Raw genomic sequence first — 17908 nt, 5'->3', positions numbered from 1 at the left:
TAAGAAGAGTATAATTTATTTATTAACACTTAATTCTAATTCTTCAAAAGCTCTGTAAAACATAGGAGAGGCTGCTTCTTAGCCAATTTTGAGGTACAAAATCACTCTGATATCAAAATCAGACAAAGGCATTACAGGAAAAGAAAATTATAGACCAGTATCTTAAGAAGACTCCCACAGTTGTTTCCTACCTCTTGCTGTAGTTTGAATATGGACTTTTGGTTGAAATCACATTAAAATGAATTGCCCATCAAAAGATATAAAGAACTAGAATCAGGCAGGACACTTAAGTGGATTGGATTCTGCACTCATGGATGGGTGAATACATGCACGGGATTATTAAATTAACTGCTATCTCCAAAGTGGGTCCACCATTGACTAGGGCTCTGGAGCAGTCTCTATTGAGGAGCAGCCGCTGGAATCTACCAGCAAGAAGCTCATCATCATATGCAGCCTTTTGACATTGGAAGAAATAAACCTATTTCCTCTGTGATTTACCCAGTCTATGGTATTGTGCTGTTAACAATATCAGAGAGACAAAGACATTTCAATTACTTTGTCCATTTTAGCTTTGACTCTGCTGTGCCATGGATTCTACCTCTAATTGGAGAGGTTCAAAACTAATTTCTGTCTAGGCTTGCAGTTCTCATGGTATATCATGGGGAAAGGTTACAGTGTGTCACACAGATACAATAGTTACCATTTGGAGTCAAAATTGCAGATAGATAATTTATTGAACTGGAGTATTTATAGCAAACAGACACCTTTGGTGTCAGAGACAAGGACAGAATCTCTAGTTAGTGGAAAAATACAGACCCCCGATAAGACAGGGAACTTGATCATCTTACAGTCAGGTTGCCTAGCAACAGGACATTGAGTCAGAGCCCTTGACCCTTTCACCCTGTAAGCATCCTATACAAACATCCTGTTAGCTTGCCCCACCTTATGCAGATGACAGCTTCTTGCTCCCCCCTACCCTGCAGAAACTATATAAACCCTTCTGGAATAAAATAAAGTTGCACCTTGATCAGAATCTAGACTTGGTGTATTTTCCTTTGTATCTCCTGTCCCTACATTTCTTCCTTAGGGTGGTCAAGAACCTGTTGTAGCCCTGAGGCAGGGCACTTTGGTATAACAACAAATAGTACTTCCATTTCTACCCTACTCCAATGAGTAGCTCCGTGTGTGTGTGTGTGTGTGTGTGTGTGTGTGTGTGTGTACTTAATTAAGTTTGGTTTGATATTATATATTAAATCACAGTAACACCTCTTTAGAGTTTCACAAAAAGACAGTGACAGGAATGTGAAATCTTTCATGCTCTTGTGGCTTTCCCAAGAACAGATCACTTCTATTGAAGGTGACTAGTCTGGCCTCCAGCTTTCTTTGATTGGCATGCCTGGTAAGATCTTGTCACTCATAAGTTGTCAACTTTTACCTGAAATGCACATTTTGGTGGCATTTATAATCTATAAGAACTTTTCCCTCCAGCTAAAACTTGTGTTTCTATCAAGTTTTGTGACAAACACACAGAAGCAAAGATAGGGATATACTCATGAGCACTTGCAAGGAGCATGTACACACGCACGCGCGCACACACGTGCACGTGCACACGCACGCACACACGCACTCACCATTTCTCTTAGGAAAATGGAAAAACACATTTTTCATGTTTTGAATAATTTAAAGTAGGTAGAAGCTGTTAACCACCAAATTTCAGGAAATGCCTCTTGGCATCCACCTGCTCCGACTCTGGAACCTGTACTGAGTTGAGCTCACACTTTCTGAATGTCACGCTACTGCTTTTAGTCTTTCATATCTAATCTTTTGGACAGTAATGATGTGGCAAGTAACATGGCATATGGACATATGACTCATGTCTATAATCCTAGCACTCAGGGTGCTGAGGCAGGATGATCACCCTGAGTGCCAGGCTAGCCTGAACAATAATGTAAGGCCTCATCTCAAAAAAAGAAAAAGAAAAGTCTCTTAAAAAAATAAAGTGGTAACCTATCCTAAACCCGCATTCCCCTCTCTCTAAAGCCAAGTCCCCAGCCCTGTCAAAATGTCTAGCCTCATGTTTTCAGCTCCTTTTCTGCACTTTTGCATGTGAATAGGCCATGTCCCCTGAATGGTAAGTCACTGCTCTGGCACTCTTGTCCTTTAACAGTCTTAAATCACCAGCCTTCAAGACCTATTTGGTCTTCCCACTATGGCACTTAGCAGTGACAGAGAAATACATTCATCATACTCAATGGGCTCACACCTCCAAACTTGCCAGAAGCAGGTCTTCGGCCTCTAAATTAGCTTCTGAGTTGCTGTGATTCCAAGAAAATATGTTGCATTGTGCAGAGGAGCCATGGAAGAGATTGAAACTTTCTGTAAACTGTGTGAGAGAGCATTCGCCAGCCTTCCCAAGAGAACTCCGAAAACTTTAAAGGGCAGATGTAGAGGAAAAACGGCTTTACAGAATGCAGACACAGGTAAGGGATTGGCAGGAACTTCACCGTCTGGTAGAGTGGCAAGGCGAGCAGAGGGACAGTGAGCTGCATGCTGTTATGAGACACACTACTTCCTGTGAATGAGGGAGCTTGGGAAACTAAGTGAATGCATCCACATGAAGTGCATAGCACCTTCACCAGGGGAGAAGAGGTTAAAAACAATTAGAAAACTATAGTTATTTTCAGTGTTTAAAACACTTCCTGGAGTTTGTAGTGCTCTCAAAAATTCTGGGGAAACTGACTTTACATCAATTTAAGTGGTTATCACTGGGTCAGTTTTGAACAAGTCCCTTAATTTAAGCCACCTATTCCAACAATTCCAATAAGGAATTGGGAGAGCACACCAATACTTTTATTCACTTTACAAATATGTCACCCTGTGTCATTCATAGTAACTGCCCATAGTTATTTTTCATGTTCATATTACTTATTTTCATAACATGAATGAAATTCCACAGTGAAGAATTTCAAATTTATATACTTTCTATCCTTCATAACTTCTCCTAGGCACCAGATTCCTTCTCAAATTCAAGGCCTTCTTTTTCTTTAATTAGTATTGTTTCATATGCATATGTACATACACACATGTATGTATGTATGTATATATATATGTATGTATATGTGCACACACATGCGCACACACACACACACACACACACACACACACACATATATATATATAATTTTTGTGAGATTTCTTTGTGTAACCTTGGCTGTCCTATAACTAGCTCTGTAGACCAGGCTAGCCTCAAGTTCACAGAGATCAACCTGCCTCTGCTTCCTGTGATTAAAGACATACACTACCACCACCTGTCTTAAAAATAATTTCACACACACACACACAAACACACACACACACACACACACACACACACACACACACACACACTACTGATCTGATTTACTGTTGTCTATATATACATGTGTTAAGAACTGATTACTTCAGATTGGACAATATATTGGGGGATTGGGGAGTTTGTTCCTGCGGAAAACTGATTCTCCCTCTCTACACAGCCAATAATTTCCTGTAGCTGTTCATCCATTGGGAAAGGGGGAGCAATATCAAAATTGCCCCATCCACATTGGCATGTTGATTGGTGTGGTCATTATACAGGTCTTGTTGGCATTACAGAGATAGGTGCTTCTCCACAGAGAGTTTTGACATGTGATGATGCTATAACCCCCAAAATCTATGGCCATAAGAAGTAGATCAGTTTTTTCTGGAAAACTCAACATGCCTTTAGAGGGGGGATCTAAAGCTAAGCTCCCCTTGACTATGTAGGTGACTCAGCATGTAGCCCCAGATCAGTTGATGACTTCTATGGTTTTTTATGGTCTCAATTGCACAAATGAAAGAAAGGATGGATAGGAAAATTCTGGTAAAACTCTCTGAAATATTCACTCAAAAATGTGGTCAAAAGATAATTACATGCTAGTAGATTTTCCCAAGGAAATTACGCAAGCAGGGAAAAATTGAACAGTCAAGAAATACTGTATGATACCAATTAGTCCATAGCATATTCTGAGTGGAAAATATAATGTTAGCCTGTCTCTCACATTAATGAGATAAAGGAACTGTTTATGTTCCACAGTCTAAATAAACTGCAAATCTTTTTTCAGAAGGAGACATTGACGCATAATAAGTACTTCAGTAAAGATTATAAACCTTTTTATATACAATATCTGAACTTACAAATAATATCACATGAACCTTCTGGTATAATGTTATTATAATTCTTACAGTGAATAGTATCATTAAAGGAGCTAATATCTTTCACTGCTCTCAAAATATTGAAGTAGCATACCTATTGAGTCCTTTAAGAAGGGGGACAATGAAGGGGCTGGAATTTCTCTAGCATGTACAAAGTCCAAGCTTGATTCCCAGCATAGCATAAATCAGGAATAGTATTACATGCCTGTAATCTCAAGACTCAGGAGGTAGAAACAGGAAGATCAAGAATTCAAGGTGATCTTTGGTTACATAGTGAGTTCAAGGTCAGCAGAAGGTACATGAGACCCTGTCTCAGGAAAAACAAATAGCCAATGGATACACAAAGCCCCTTGAACAGAATGCAGATCACTCCTCTCACATCCTGTTAAACAGTCAATGACCACATTCATATAAGCACCATTTCTTCTAGAGTGAGTTGTTAGTTGTCATTGTCATAGGTCTGCACTCATTCAATGCCATGCTTATTCCAGCCCTTTGAGGAGTAAATAACAGCTCACTTTTTCACTGCACCAGCAGTTATTATGTGTTCTTATCTTTTCTTTAAATTCTGTATTTTCTGCACATGAGTGGTTACTTTGGTGAAAGTCAAGATAACGCACCTTGCCTTGGTCAGTTTGCTGGTCTTAGAATTGTGAAGGAACAGGGAAGAATCTGGTTCCTTGATATGAATTGTGACTTTTTGAAGCTCTCAAGTAAATTATAGGAGAGCTATTCTCCTTTGGTGACCTCTTGTACTTATCAGGCCCCTTAGGTTGCTCTAACTCAACTGATTACCTTCTATGTTTAGGGTTTTGTATATATGCCGTGAGATATTAATAAAGTTGGTATAAATCATATTATATAATTAGAATGGGTTTTTGGAACTCAAATAAGGAGATGACTTGCTATCTATAGTCTGCAGGTGTGGCAGGTACATTTTTACTGACACAACTTTGGATATAGTTATTGATCATGCAGATTTGAATGACCTTATCCTACTAATAAAACAGCACTCTTTCTATTTGAGCCTAATATTTAAGGTGGGAATTCATATCTAATTCCTATTCTCAAATTCTTTCTAGTATGTAGCCAAACATTGCAATTCTATTTCATTTGCTGTCCCAATGCACATGCCACAGCTTCAAAATCATGGTTAATCTTAAGTCTAACTCATTCTCACTACACACTCCATCTGGCTTGGACCTTCTTGATTCTCTGCTCCACTCTTGTAAAAATACCTAGAAGAATCTCTCACTCCAGGGGTTCCACTGTCCCTGAGACCTGGTCTCACAACACTGATCTCTCTTTTGCCGTTAGTTACAAGCAACATATTCTTCCCTTATATCTTTGTGTCCCAAAAAGACTAAAGTAAAATTTGGAAAATATTTTAGCAAAAATGCAAGTCTTAAGCAAGGAAGGTGCAATCATATAGTAGAAATGCTGAGAGTTGAGGTCTATAGTCCCCAGGCTGTCTTCAAGAATCCTTACCATCAATCTGCATACTTTCCCCAGCCCAGCTTCCAGGAAACATGACTTCCCGCTCCTCCATGCCCTGTGGTTCACGCAGAAATCAGCTGTCCTCAGGATGCAGGCCTAGCTAACCTTATGCCCTGAGTTCCAGCCCCCAGTTCCATCCCCTCCTTCAATGTTTTTGAGTCTGAATATCAACCTTTTCAACCTTGAAGATAAATATTCTTTCTTGTCTCTACCTCAGAAGACAGGTAACAGCTGAACTTCATCATCTGGTGGATCACTCTTGGTAAAGCATGTTGTGGGGAATTGTGATTTTACTGAAGCTTTTCTTGCCCCATTCCCCAGGTCTCCATGCTGGCATTCCGGAAAACAGCTCCAAGCAGAGTTATGCATGTGAAGCTATCACAATTGGCAATGGCTTGTGGAAAATGCCCTTAAAACTGAACAAGTCTAGAAATTCTAGAACATTCATTCTCTCTGCCAGACAAGCGTGTTTCTCAGACAAGAGTTTGGCTCAGTCTTCCCCAGAAATTTATGTTACAAGTAGAACACTTAACTTCTCAGTCTAAAACATCTGTGTTGGGGTTAATGCTGACTTCACATTTCCCTCTAGAACAGTGAGTGAATGTTTGATTTACATTTTTGTAAATAAATGGTAAACTCAAATGGTTTTCCCAGACCAAAAGCAACTATTTGCCTCTGAGGTAAATTTGTGTCCCTACCCTTGGAGACTTGAAACTGTGTGTAACTTTAAATGTTCCCCTCTTTTCCCAGCTACTAAAGATCAAGTTTCTAACAATATCTTCGGGTCAGTGGCAGCCTGGGTAACCCATGGCATGTCTGTGGAATTATGAGAATTATGGCTATTTTAGGTACTTACTAACTGCAGTTATACACACCCATGGCAATGTGGACCCAGACAAGCAGAACCACCTGGGAAGTTGCTAGACATATCAATCCCAAGCCACTAAATGAGGAATGGCACACTAGAGCTGGGCCCAAGCAGCATGTACTTCAGAGGCCCTGCAGAAAGAAGGCTCTAACCACTGATGTGCACAGGGGTTCGGCAGGCAGATTTACCAGGGATGCCCTCGGATTCACCCCAAACCTCACAAACTCTGTAACAAAAGATGCTTCTTATTTTGATGTGTAAGTGAGTGGACATTACGAGAAAAGGCAATGTGGGCCGAAGAAAACCAAAAGACATTGGAAGCAAGGCTGAGAACACAAGGGGAAAGGGATATGATTTAATATCCCTGCCCTGGGAGAGTAGAGTGAGAGACTGCCTATTTGTGTTTAAGTTGGCTGCCCCCATTGCCCAAAGCAGAATTTTGGCAGGCTGGTTCCCTAGATACCTGTTCTGTTCTTCCCTCCACGTATATGAGGTGGCTCTATGAAGCTTTTAGAACTGCCTATGAATCCTGAGTCAAAGTGAGGTATGGAGGAAAAAGCCTGGCTCAGCCCATCTCCCTAAGAAGCTTGAGTAGAAGTCACCCCCCTCTCTGCTTACTCAGGATAGTGCAGAAGTCCTAAACCTGGCCAAGCCTCTGTTCCTTGCTCTTGCCTGGAGAGGGCTAAACAGTGGCTCTTCTAAGGCTAGCCAGACTGGCCCAGAAAAGAACACAATGCAGACCACAAGGTTGATGTCCGATGCAGGGACAGGAGTGGGAACATAGCCAGGTCAAAGGAATTATGGAGTTGCCCCAGACCCTGGAAATATGAAAGAGGTGCCTATATAAATTGTTTCAAAATTAAACTCATTGTGCAGTGAGTGACTGTAAAAAACACATAATGCAGGTTTTATAGTACACAGGGTTATATAATTTAAAGCGACCACATCTGTCCTCAGACCTTACTAGCTACTAATGAAGAGCAGAGATAGACATTGTCAATTTCCACACGCAGCACATATCACAGTTCCACCACGGCTGTAGAGCAATCCTATAGTAAAACCTTGGAAAGAAGTGGATTTTTGACCTGGAAAGGTCCAAGGTATATCCTAGAATGATGCAGTCTCACAGTAGAACTCTGTGCTGTCTCTGTGTCAAGGCTCACCTCTAATGTCAGCCTACCCTCCTAATTCTTTCCCTGTCCAGACACAAAGCACTGAGCAGTTTCTCATAGCTAGAGCCTTCCTCTAGACCTAGAAATCTATCTTGGGCTCAAGGGGGAGTGTGCAAGGGCCAGCGAAGGATGAGAGCCCCATGTTGGAGATTACTGTATCATGCCACACTTCTCTGCTGCTACAGAAAGAAAATTATTCTTCCTATGTTTTACCTAAAACTCATCTTCTCAGAATGTAAGAGTTATCTTGTAATGAAACTCCTTCAAAAGCACTGTTACCTGAAGCTGTGTAAAAATAAATAAATAAATAAAATCTTCTCACAGTGGCAGACAGTACAAGTGAACTAAGTGAAGTAAATAAACCACAGGCTTTGAATCAAATCTGGCTCATCACCTATTTTTGTAAATCAAGTTTTATTGAGGTATATAGACAGCCATTTATATAGAAGTGTCATAATTCATGACTGCAACATATTGTATGTCTCATATAGTCTAAAATATTTACAGAAATATTCCTAATTTCTCCTCATCTGAAGTCAGCCACTGAACAAAAATATTCTTGAACCCCTACCGACCAAACTTCTACCTCTGCCCTGAATTATTGCAATTATAGTCCAGGGTTGGAGAATTTTATAGCTTTTTTTAAAATTTTATGTGCATTGGTATTTTGCCTGCATGTATATCAGTATAAGTGTGTCAAATCCCCTGGAACTGGAGTTACAGACAGTTGTGAGCTGCCATGTGGGTGCTGAGAATTGAACCCAGGTCCTCTGGAAGAGCAGCCACTGTTCTTAACCACTGAGCCATCTCTCCAGCCCGAATTTTATAGCTTTAAACAAATAAAACCTAGAAAGTGAAGCAGAAGGTAGGCATTAGTCAACTTCTTGAAGAAAAAAAGAAAAGAATCAATCTTTCAAATAAGAGTCTTTAAAGAAAGGGCCACTTTCAATGCTAGAAACAAAATTAAGGGGAAAAAATACAACATGGAATTTTCTTATTCCTGGGGCTCAAAAAGCAAGACAGAAAAGAAAGCTACCAAATAGGGGAGCAAGGGCAAGACAAAAAGAAAGCTTCTAGTCCTGCGGGAATGAGGAACACTCCCAAGTCCTTCTCTACTACCCCATATCCTTATAGTGCCTCTACTGCTGGAGGACCAAACTAGAAATCAGAGACCAAGGGTACCAGGTGATACAGTCAGTCCATACCATCAGAAAGAGACAAGATGGGACACATGAGGGATGTGGCAGATACCAAAAGCAACATGAATAACATGTTATACTAGTGAGAATTTTCTTTGGAGGTGTTACGTATTGAAGCAGGTTTATATATTGGATGAATGTTCTACCATTGAACCATATCCCTAATCCTGCTAATTAGAATTTTATTGGAAATATAGGTACCTAATTCAAACTAGCTTATGTAATGAGAAAATGTATCCAACTACATTAAAAGGAGGCTTCAGAGTAGACTGAAGAAGTAGCTCTTGCACCCATCAAGGAACTCTATATATTTCCACTGTCCTATCTATCCATGTCAAGATCAGCTTTGTTCTGAGGCTGGGTTACTGGTTACAGTAAATAAAGTATCCTCTTCCAGGCCAGAAAGGATGTAAAAACCAGAAAACGTAGCAGTATGGGTAGGGTGTTGCCTTCTGGGTATGGTACAGCCATTGAACGCTTGAACTCACAGAGTCCAAGCCTACTCGAGATCAGCCCTACCACATCCTGTCCTGGGTGGAGAAAGCCTCATAACTCTCTCTTGATTATTAATATGCATTTATTGGCTGCTGGGGAAAGGAGGGACATTTACCTCATTGTGTGGACACTAGTAAGGTGCCCAGGCTTCTTAAAACAGCTCTCTACCCACACTTCCATAAGCAATCCTAATGAAACTGATTGGTTTATCCATGGAGAAAAATAGTAAGGTAGAAGAGAACTAGTTGGAAAGAAAGAGGGATCTGTAGAAATGTGAGGGGACAAAATTGGGTAGCAGGGTGAATGTAATAAAGATGGATTATATACATATATGAAAATATAATGAAACCTATTGCAAATGATTAATATATAACAATAAATAAAAGGAAAACTGAGCTGTAGAAGTAGATAAAAGTCTATTAAAGAAAGTAATCTATTAACACCATAAGCTCTCTTAAAGGGAGTGTGTAACAGTCCTCCTATCCTACCCATCCAAAAGAGGGACAGTAATTTAAAGATGGGGGAATGTCCCCACTGCTAGAAACTACCTAGTGTGGAGTTACAGCAGTTACAGGAAGGAAATCCATGGGCTGCTGTAACTAACCTTGCCTACTGGGGTGGATACTTGCATTTCCAATCCCATAAGCCTGCTATTCTTTTTTCAATGACACCTACAAGCTAGAGACCATCCCAACTAATTCAGGAGACTGCGCACTGGCTGTGTCCTGCTCTACATTATTCTATATTGTATAAAATATGGCTTTCTGGTCATACCTTGCTCGGGGAGACTCTATTTTGAGATAAACCCAGAAACAGGATGATGTGAAGGCTCATTGCACATGTGGATATCAGCCTCAGTCTATCGCTACCTGTGAGATAAACCCCAATAGATCACTTATTCCAAAATGTAAGAGGGCATCATTCTACAAATTTATCAAAGTAGATTGTTAAGAACGAAGTCCTGAGTGAAAGTGTAGTCTTAACATGGGCATGGCTATGTCTAGGACTGATGCTTCAGATCCATTGTAATGGAAAAGCTCCCCCCCCCCCCAGTGTAAGGCTCAGAGCATGATGAAGCCTTCCTCTGGTCTGAGTGCAAATGTTGGCAGGGTGTACAATTGCAAGTGTTTACAAATGATTGACCAGTGTGCAAACACTATCAACTGCAGCTTCCTCCTCCTGGATGTTAACAGCTTGAGACTGCTCTCCTACTAAGGCCTCCTACTGAGACTAGGTAACTCCTTCCCCATTCCTGTGCTGTACATAATAAATGCACTGAGGTTATGGTTGCAAATGTATGGCCATTCCACCAGAATGACCATGTCCCCCACCACCACCCTATCTTTCTTTGTCAGTGTATGTCTATAGTTTCTTTAGTGTCTGTCCTTTCTTCATTCCCTCACTGCCCCCAGCTAGGATTCTGGAACCCAACTCACACAGTCACAGCTGTACATTAGGTCATATTAAGCACATGAGCATATGAAAATCATATTTAAAAAATGGGTCTGAGAACTTACAGAACACACCAGACTAAGAAAAGGAGAAATACCCTGGCCTGGACCCCATAAAGGGTAGTGTCCCTAACAGTGCAAATGGTAGTAGCCCCACTGGCCTGTCATTCCACCCAGTATGTTGATCAAGGAATCTGTAAGCAAAGAACTCCAAACTATCCCCAGGGCTTCAGCTCAGCTCTGTCCCACTAGTGACAGGGCCTACCTAAATTTCCACCTATCCATTCATCCGTGTATCTGTCCAGACACAGCTTGGCTCCTTACCTCCACAGTCTTGCCATCCTTTGCCTCACCTCTATGGCTTCCATCTGCATTTTGATCAAATGGCTCAATCAACTCTGAGGCTCTCTTCACCCCTGTAAGTCTATGGCTGTCTCCGTGCCTTTGGTAATTCTCCAACTGAGTTCATTTGTAATCTTTCCTACCACTGCAGTGACTCTGCATCTTTATCAGCTCTCTGCTTCCAGTAATGCCTCCTTAACCTTTGGTACATATTCTGTAACCAATGTACCAATACACACACACACACACACACACACACAGAGAGAGAGAGAGAGAGAGAGAGAGAGAGAGAGAGAGAGAGAGAGAGAGAGAGATTAGATAGATAGATAGATAGATAGATAGATAGATAGATAGATAGATAGATAGATAGATGATAAATAGATTTAGTGATAGACTGATAAACAAAGAGAATTACTGTGTGATCTGAGAGTTAATATTAGCAGTTAAAACCAAAATAAAAATAATCTGTTTGACAATAGCCAGGCATCAAGGAAAATTGGAACTATTTGACAAATTGCAACCAACAAAAGTGATATGGCTTAAGAATTCATAATTCTCAAATAAATACTAACACAGTAAAAGAAATTTTTTAAAGCGTATCTGTTTCCTCTTTGATTGGGGAATAGTAAGGGGCATCTGAGATCAGGAAGCAAGTAGGCCAGTAGTAGATTCTTATGCAATATGGGCAGCTTGGAAGCTGTATTTCTCCCCTCTGAAACTATAATGGTATGTGACAAGTTACTGGCTGTGGGGAAAACCCTGATATTACTTTGCTAAATAGACAGAATAATAAATCAATTCCTAATGAATTATTCTTATATTATCAACTAATGCATCTCCCAGCCCTCATCAGAGAAGCTCATATTTGCAGTAGATATAATTAACATAGACCCACAACTAGCCAAGTTGCAGAAAATAAAAGACTACAGAATATTCAGCCCTAAAGGGAACATCTAGAACATATCCCATTTTCCCAAGGCTCAGGGATCAATTTGGAAGAGGGGCATAAAGATTGTGCTGGATAGTTTTATGTCAACTTGACACAAGGTAAAGTCATCTGAGAGGAGGGAACCTCAATTAAGAACTATCTTCTGTGAGATGGGGCTGTGGCAAGCCTGTAAGGAGATTTTCTTTTTTAAAAAAATTTATTTTATTTTATTTTACAATACAATTCAATTCTACATATCAGCCACGGATTCCCTTGTTCTCCCCACTCCCGCTCCCCTCCTGTTCCCCCCAGCATACCTCCCATTCCCACCTCTTCCAGGGCAAAGCCTCCCCCAAGGACTGAGATCAACCTGGTAGACTCAGTCCAGGTAGGTCCAGTTCCCTCCTCCCAGGCCGAGCCAAGCGACCCTGCATAAGCCCCAGGTTTCAAACAGCCAACTCATGCAATGAGCACAGGACCCGGTTCCACTGCCTGGATACCTCCCAAACAGATCAAGCCAATCGACTGTCTCACCCATTCTTAATTAATGATTGATGTATGAGGGCCCAAGCAATTGTGGGTAGTATCCCTGGGCTGGTAGTCCCAAGCTCTATAAGAAACTAGGCTGAACAAGCCATGGGCAACAAGTCAGTAAGCAGTACTCCTCCATGGCCTCTGCATCAGTTCCTGCCTCCAGGTTCCTGCCCTGTTTGAGTTCTTGTCCTGACTGACTTCAATAATAGACTATGAAAATCAAAGCATAAGCCAAATAAACTGTTTTCTTTCCACCTTGCTTTTGGTTATGATGTTTCATCATAGCAATAGTAACCCAAACTAGGAGAAAGACTAGAATAGCAAGAGGTGGTGGGTGACTACCAGGAAATAGTGCCCTCAGAACACAACAGAGCAGCTGCACACACAGACTTACAGTGGTTATGACAGCAAGCACACGCCCCATGCAAACCAAGCCAGACCAAATCCCAGGATGATGAGTGTTTGGCATGAAATCCCATGCCTAGCTGAGGTGCTATTGACAGTTGTTAGATACTTAGAATGTGAGAGACAGTTTCTTTAAGAGTGTAGACCCGCTGGGCGGTGGTGGTACACGCCTTTAATCCCAGCACTCGATCAGAGGCAGAGCCAGGAGGATCTCTGTGAGTTCAAGGCCAGCCCAGTCTACAGAATGAGATCAGGACAGGCACCACAACTACACAGAGAAACCCTGTCTTGAAAAAAGGCCAAAAACAAAACAAACAAACAAACAAACAAACAAAAAAAGAATGTAGTCCCTGGTAAGTCAGCCATGCTCCAGTGGAAGGCCACACATCCGACATCCGAGAATATATGGGTAGCACAAATTGAACTTGATGGGGGAAAAAACAAAACAAAACCAAGTAACCAAGGTGAGTAGGTAGATACAGGGAAGGGGGATCTGGGAGGAGTTGGAAGAGGGAGTGAATATGATAAAAACACATTATATAAAATTCTCAAAGAACTAATAAAAGAAAAATATTAAGTCATATGGAGAAAATGTGAGTCTTGAGGAGTGTCAACTAGAAACCCCGGTGCTTAAAATATATAGCAATATATATCATGCTGACTTTCTTTTCTCAGGTGTGTTTGTGGTCTGTGTCATATGACCTGTAGATATTTATAACCCTGGTCTTCATCAGACACATGAGGCCCTGTGACAGCAAAGTACTTCGCTCTGTGCAACAGAGATACCGGCTATTGTTGGAAATTCCATTCTTTTTTTTTTTTTTTTTTTTTTGAAATTCCATTCTTTACCAAGCAGTTCATGTTATTCTAGAAAGGGACAAAAGATAACTGAAGAACACAGAACCCGTCTCACCAAGGTTCTAACTGGGCTTCTCCCACATCTTTCCTAAGCCCCACCTTCCTTTGTAGTTTAATCTCCTCCTCCTCCTACATAAGAAGACACAGGAAGTTGCAACAGCAAGGAAATCTCACACCATGGGCTCCAAGGATTTAACATCTGAAATGCATATGAAGGCCTTTTAAGAGGTGCTGGTAACTTTCACACTTCTTCCAACACCTAGGAGATGTTGGGTCCCATTGGTGAAATCTGCATTGGTCTTTGATTTGCGGGTTCTACATAGATGTTGTAAGCCCATTTGGATCTTGCATTCATATAAATTTCCCACTTTTGTCATGTGCTCTCTATTGCCACAACCTGATCCGAACTTTCTATTGCAGAAATACCCTGAGACTTTAGTATCTTTATATAGGAAAGTGCCCACAAAGTAACTTAAGCATGGCTCCCAGATGTTGAGCAGAGGCACTCTGACTGTAGACTGATGTTCCAGAAGGGACGTTGCAAGGACAATGCCTTTATTATGCAGAAAGACTACCATTTCAGGTACAGTCAGTTAAATGGTGCCTAGGCATTCAATAATATAATTGAATTTGAAAAGCTTTTTGTAGACAAATATCTAAACAGTCTTATTAAATAAGAAACACAGAGCCAAATACAGGGGTGCAAGCCACAGAGATCAGAGCAATAGTGATAGCCACCAAACTAAACTTAGCTCACCACATTGCTGTTGCTTCCTAAGAGAACCAAACCAGCTTCTTCCTGTCTAACCTGCACCTTTATTGCCTTGCTGTTCTGCCTTCTCATTGGCTCTAAGCCCAGCCACATCACTTCCTTGTCACTGCCTATCTATATAGACCTCCAGGTCTCTATGGTTGGTACTGGGATTAAAGGCATGTGTCACCACACTTGGTTGTGTCCTTGAACTCTGCATGCTGTGTGATCGGATTAAGGACATGTGTTACTACCACCTGACTTCTGTTTGTGGCTGGCTATGACTTCTGATCTCCAGGCAAACTTTATTTATTAACATACAAATAAAATATTACCACATTTCAGCACAAATAAAGTATCACCATAGCTTTTTATTTTTCCTACATATTCCTAATATCTGAGGTAGCAAATATTATGTCCATGCTCTCAGACCAAAATAGATTCCCTGCTTACCTCAGGATTTTTATAAGCAAAATGTCTGTCACGAAGAGACTCACAGTGGCAATGCCTAGGCAGGGGCTAGAATGTTCAACACCAGAGAAAGAAATGACTGAGTCCTGGTCAGCAGAAATTAGTTATATCCCTAATCCCCATACTGCTTTCATGTTTATAGTTTCTTACAAAAAAATTTAAAATTTTATAAACTATAATATTTTTATGAGTCTCCATAATAGCATTTCTATATATGCTACAGCAAATTCAATGAGAGAATTATTATTATATTAATCAACAGTGAGTCATTTATAATTATAGTTTGGGATCTTTTATTTTTAAAAAGATCTACTTTTATTTGTATCATGGCTTAAGCTTATTTTTTGCTTAACTTTTACATCATAGTTCAGAATAGGAAATTCCACTGGAAAGTTTTTTAAACAAAGAATTTTGTTTCCAAAAAGAGAAAATGAGAGAACAAATGGACACAATAATGCCAATAATTACATGCTGCATGATTTTTATAACCAAGCAGTTTTTTACAGCTGCTCCTGTGGGTGGGATAAAATATCTGAACACATTTTCAAACCAGTTGGTGATTTATTGAACATCAGTAATCTTTATTACAGGTTGAATTTTAGGATTTACGGCTGATCTATTTGTAGTGGGAATCAAAAGGGCACACATAAACAAACATTCTACTTTCCTGCTGATTCACCTGAAAGCCACTTCCACAGTACTGTAGACCTCCATGAAAGAAAAGCTAGTGGGCAGGAAGGGATTGCAAGAAACAAAGAAAAGATTGTGCACAGTCCCTGAAAATAGAGTCCAATACCTACTGACCACCAAAAATAAATAAATAAATAAAATCATCAGTTTATTAAAAGAAGTAGACTCAGGCAACCTCACCTGACTAAGCCTAAGAGCATTATGATCAAATACTCAGCTCACCTAAGATACTAAATGAGGCTGGAATCTAGCAAGGATGAGTGCCACCATTTCCCACTCTCCTTTAATAAACATCATCATTTTCTTCTCTCCTTTAATGACACTACCAGAAAATTAGATGGGAAGATGAGTAATATAATAAAAAAAGTTAAATTGTCACTCCAGTTGTTTAATCAGTGATACTATTATTGTCACAATAGGCAGAGAGTAAAATTCCGCGACTCCTAAAATGCTTCTGTCACCAACCCCAGAATTTAAGAAAAAGTTTGCAAGAATTTGCAAAAATATTTTACTGTTATATTTAAACAATAGAACTTGGTTAGACACTTTCAACAGCTAAGTCATCAAGAAAGGACAAATGGCATACTCTCTGGGTGCCAGTTATCTCTTGAGAGATTATGTTCATTTTAAACACAACAAGTCAATTTTCATCATGTCATGACTTTTGTTCTACTCAAAGAGAAACACTGCTGTCTTTCTGAGTCTATAGAGTCTGTAAAACCTGGGGCTTAACTATCATCATCTTGCCTAGTGAGATCTATACAAAATAGCTACACAATCTATTCATTGGAGATATGACAGAATGACTAGGGAAATGGGCATCAGAGAAAGTACCCAAGGGTGTTCTCTAGGTGTGTCTCTCTGTCTCTGTCTCCCCCCCCCCCCCCCCGTGTGTGTGTGTGTGTGTGTGTGTGTGTGTGTGTGTAGTTACCGTGGAAACTTGGTAAATGGTACTAAAATTACTATGGACCCACAGGGAATGACTTTCAAAGAGGGAGAGATAGAACACCCTGGTATAAAAGGTTAAAGGGAATGATGAAACAGGAAAGGTCACATTGGGGTAGAGTGGAGAGTGGTGAAGAGGAGTATGAAGATGAAAAATAACACAAAAGACATTTCAAAAAACACATATTGTAACCTGCTACTGTAGAATCTACTTCTATTATAATGCTAAATGGAAACAGTATTAAACCAACTCCCAGTAACTTGTTATACCTATATATCAATTCATCTTCCTACCTCTCCTGAAAATCATATACTTTCAGTAGACAGTGATTAACATGGTGTTTCACAGTTAAGCAAGATGAAATGAATAAGAAACTTGAATTTTCAACCCAAAAAGAAATATACACATCACAAGCTTCTCCCAAGGTTTAAGAAAACAGGTGGGAAAAGTGTAATAGTCATAGGAATGGATGACTACATCTTCAGAACATAGGAAGTTAACTTCATGTATTAACTCACAGTGATTGTAACAGCATGCACAAAACCTGTGAAAGCTCGTTAAACCAATTCATCACACTGAGAAGGAAGTAGGGCACACAACCCTACCACTAGCCATGGAGTAATTGACAATTGTTAGCTACTGGGAAATGAAGAGTCAGTTTTCTCTAACAGTGTAGCCCCTGGTAAATCAAAGAAGCTCCAGTAGAATATCACATATCTATGAATGTTTTTAGTAGTGCTGGTTGGTCTTAAAGGACTAAGAAGAAAGGATCTATATATCTTTGTGTGTGTGTGCACATGTTTGATATATATTGTTGTTACACACATATATAATACAGCATATTAACATAAATATTGTTGCTACACACATATATAACATATATTACATATGTGTGTAACAACAATATATTTTTAAAAGGCCATGAATTTGAGAGGCATAGAGGTCAGGATGGGGCACTAGAGGAATTGTATAAAAGGGAGGTATGGATATTATGTAAACACAGTTGCTCACATAATAAATTCTCCAAAGATATAAACTTTTTTTTTTTTAAAGATTTATTTATTTATTATGTAGACAGGAGAGGGTGCCAGA

This window comes from Peromyscus maniculatus, chromosome 5 (assembly GCF_049852395.1).
Source record: "Peromyscus maniculatus bairdii isolate BWxNUB_F1_BW_parent chromosome 5, HU_Pman_BW_mat_3.1, whole genome shotgun sequence".
In the NCBI taxonomy this organism is placed as follows: Eukaryota; Metazoa; Chordata; class Mammalia; order Rodentia; family Cricetidae; genus Peromyscus; species Peromyscus maniculatus.
Note: the sequence above shows the minus strand (reverse complement) of the source record.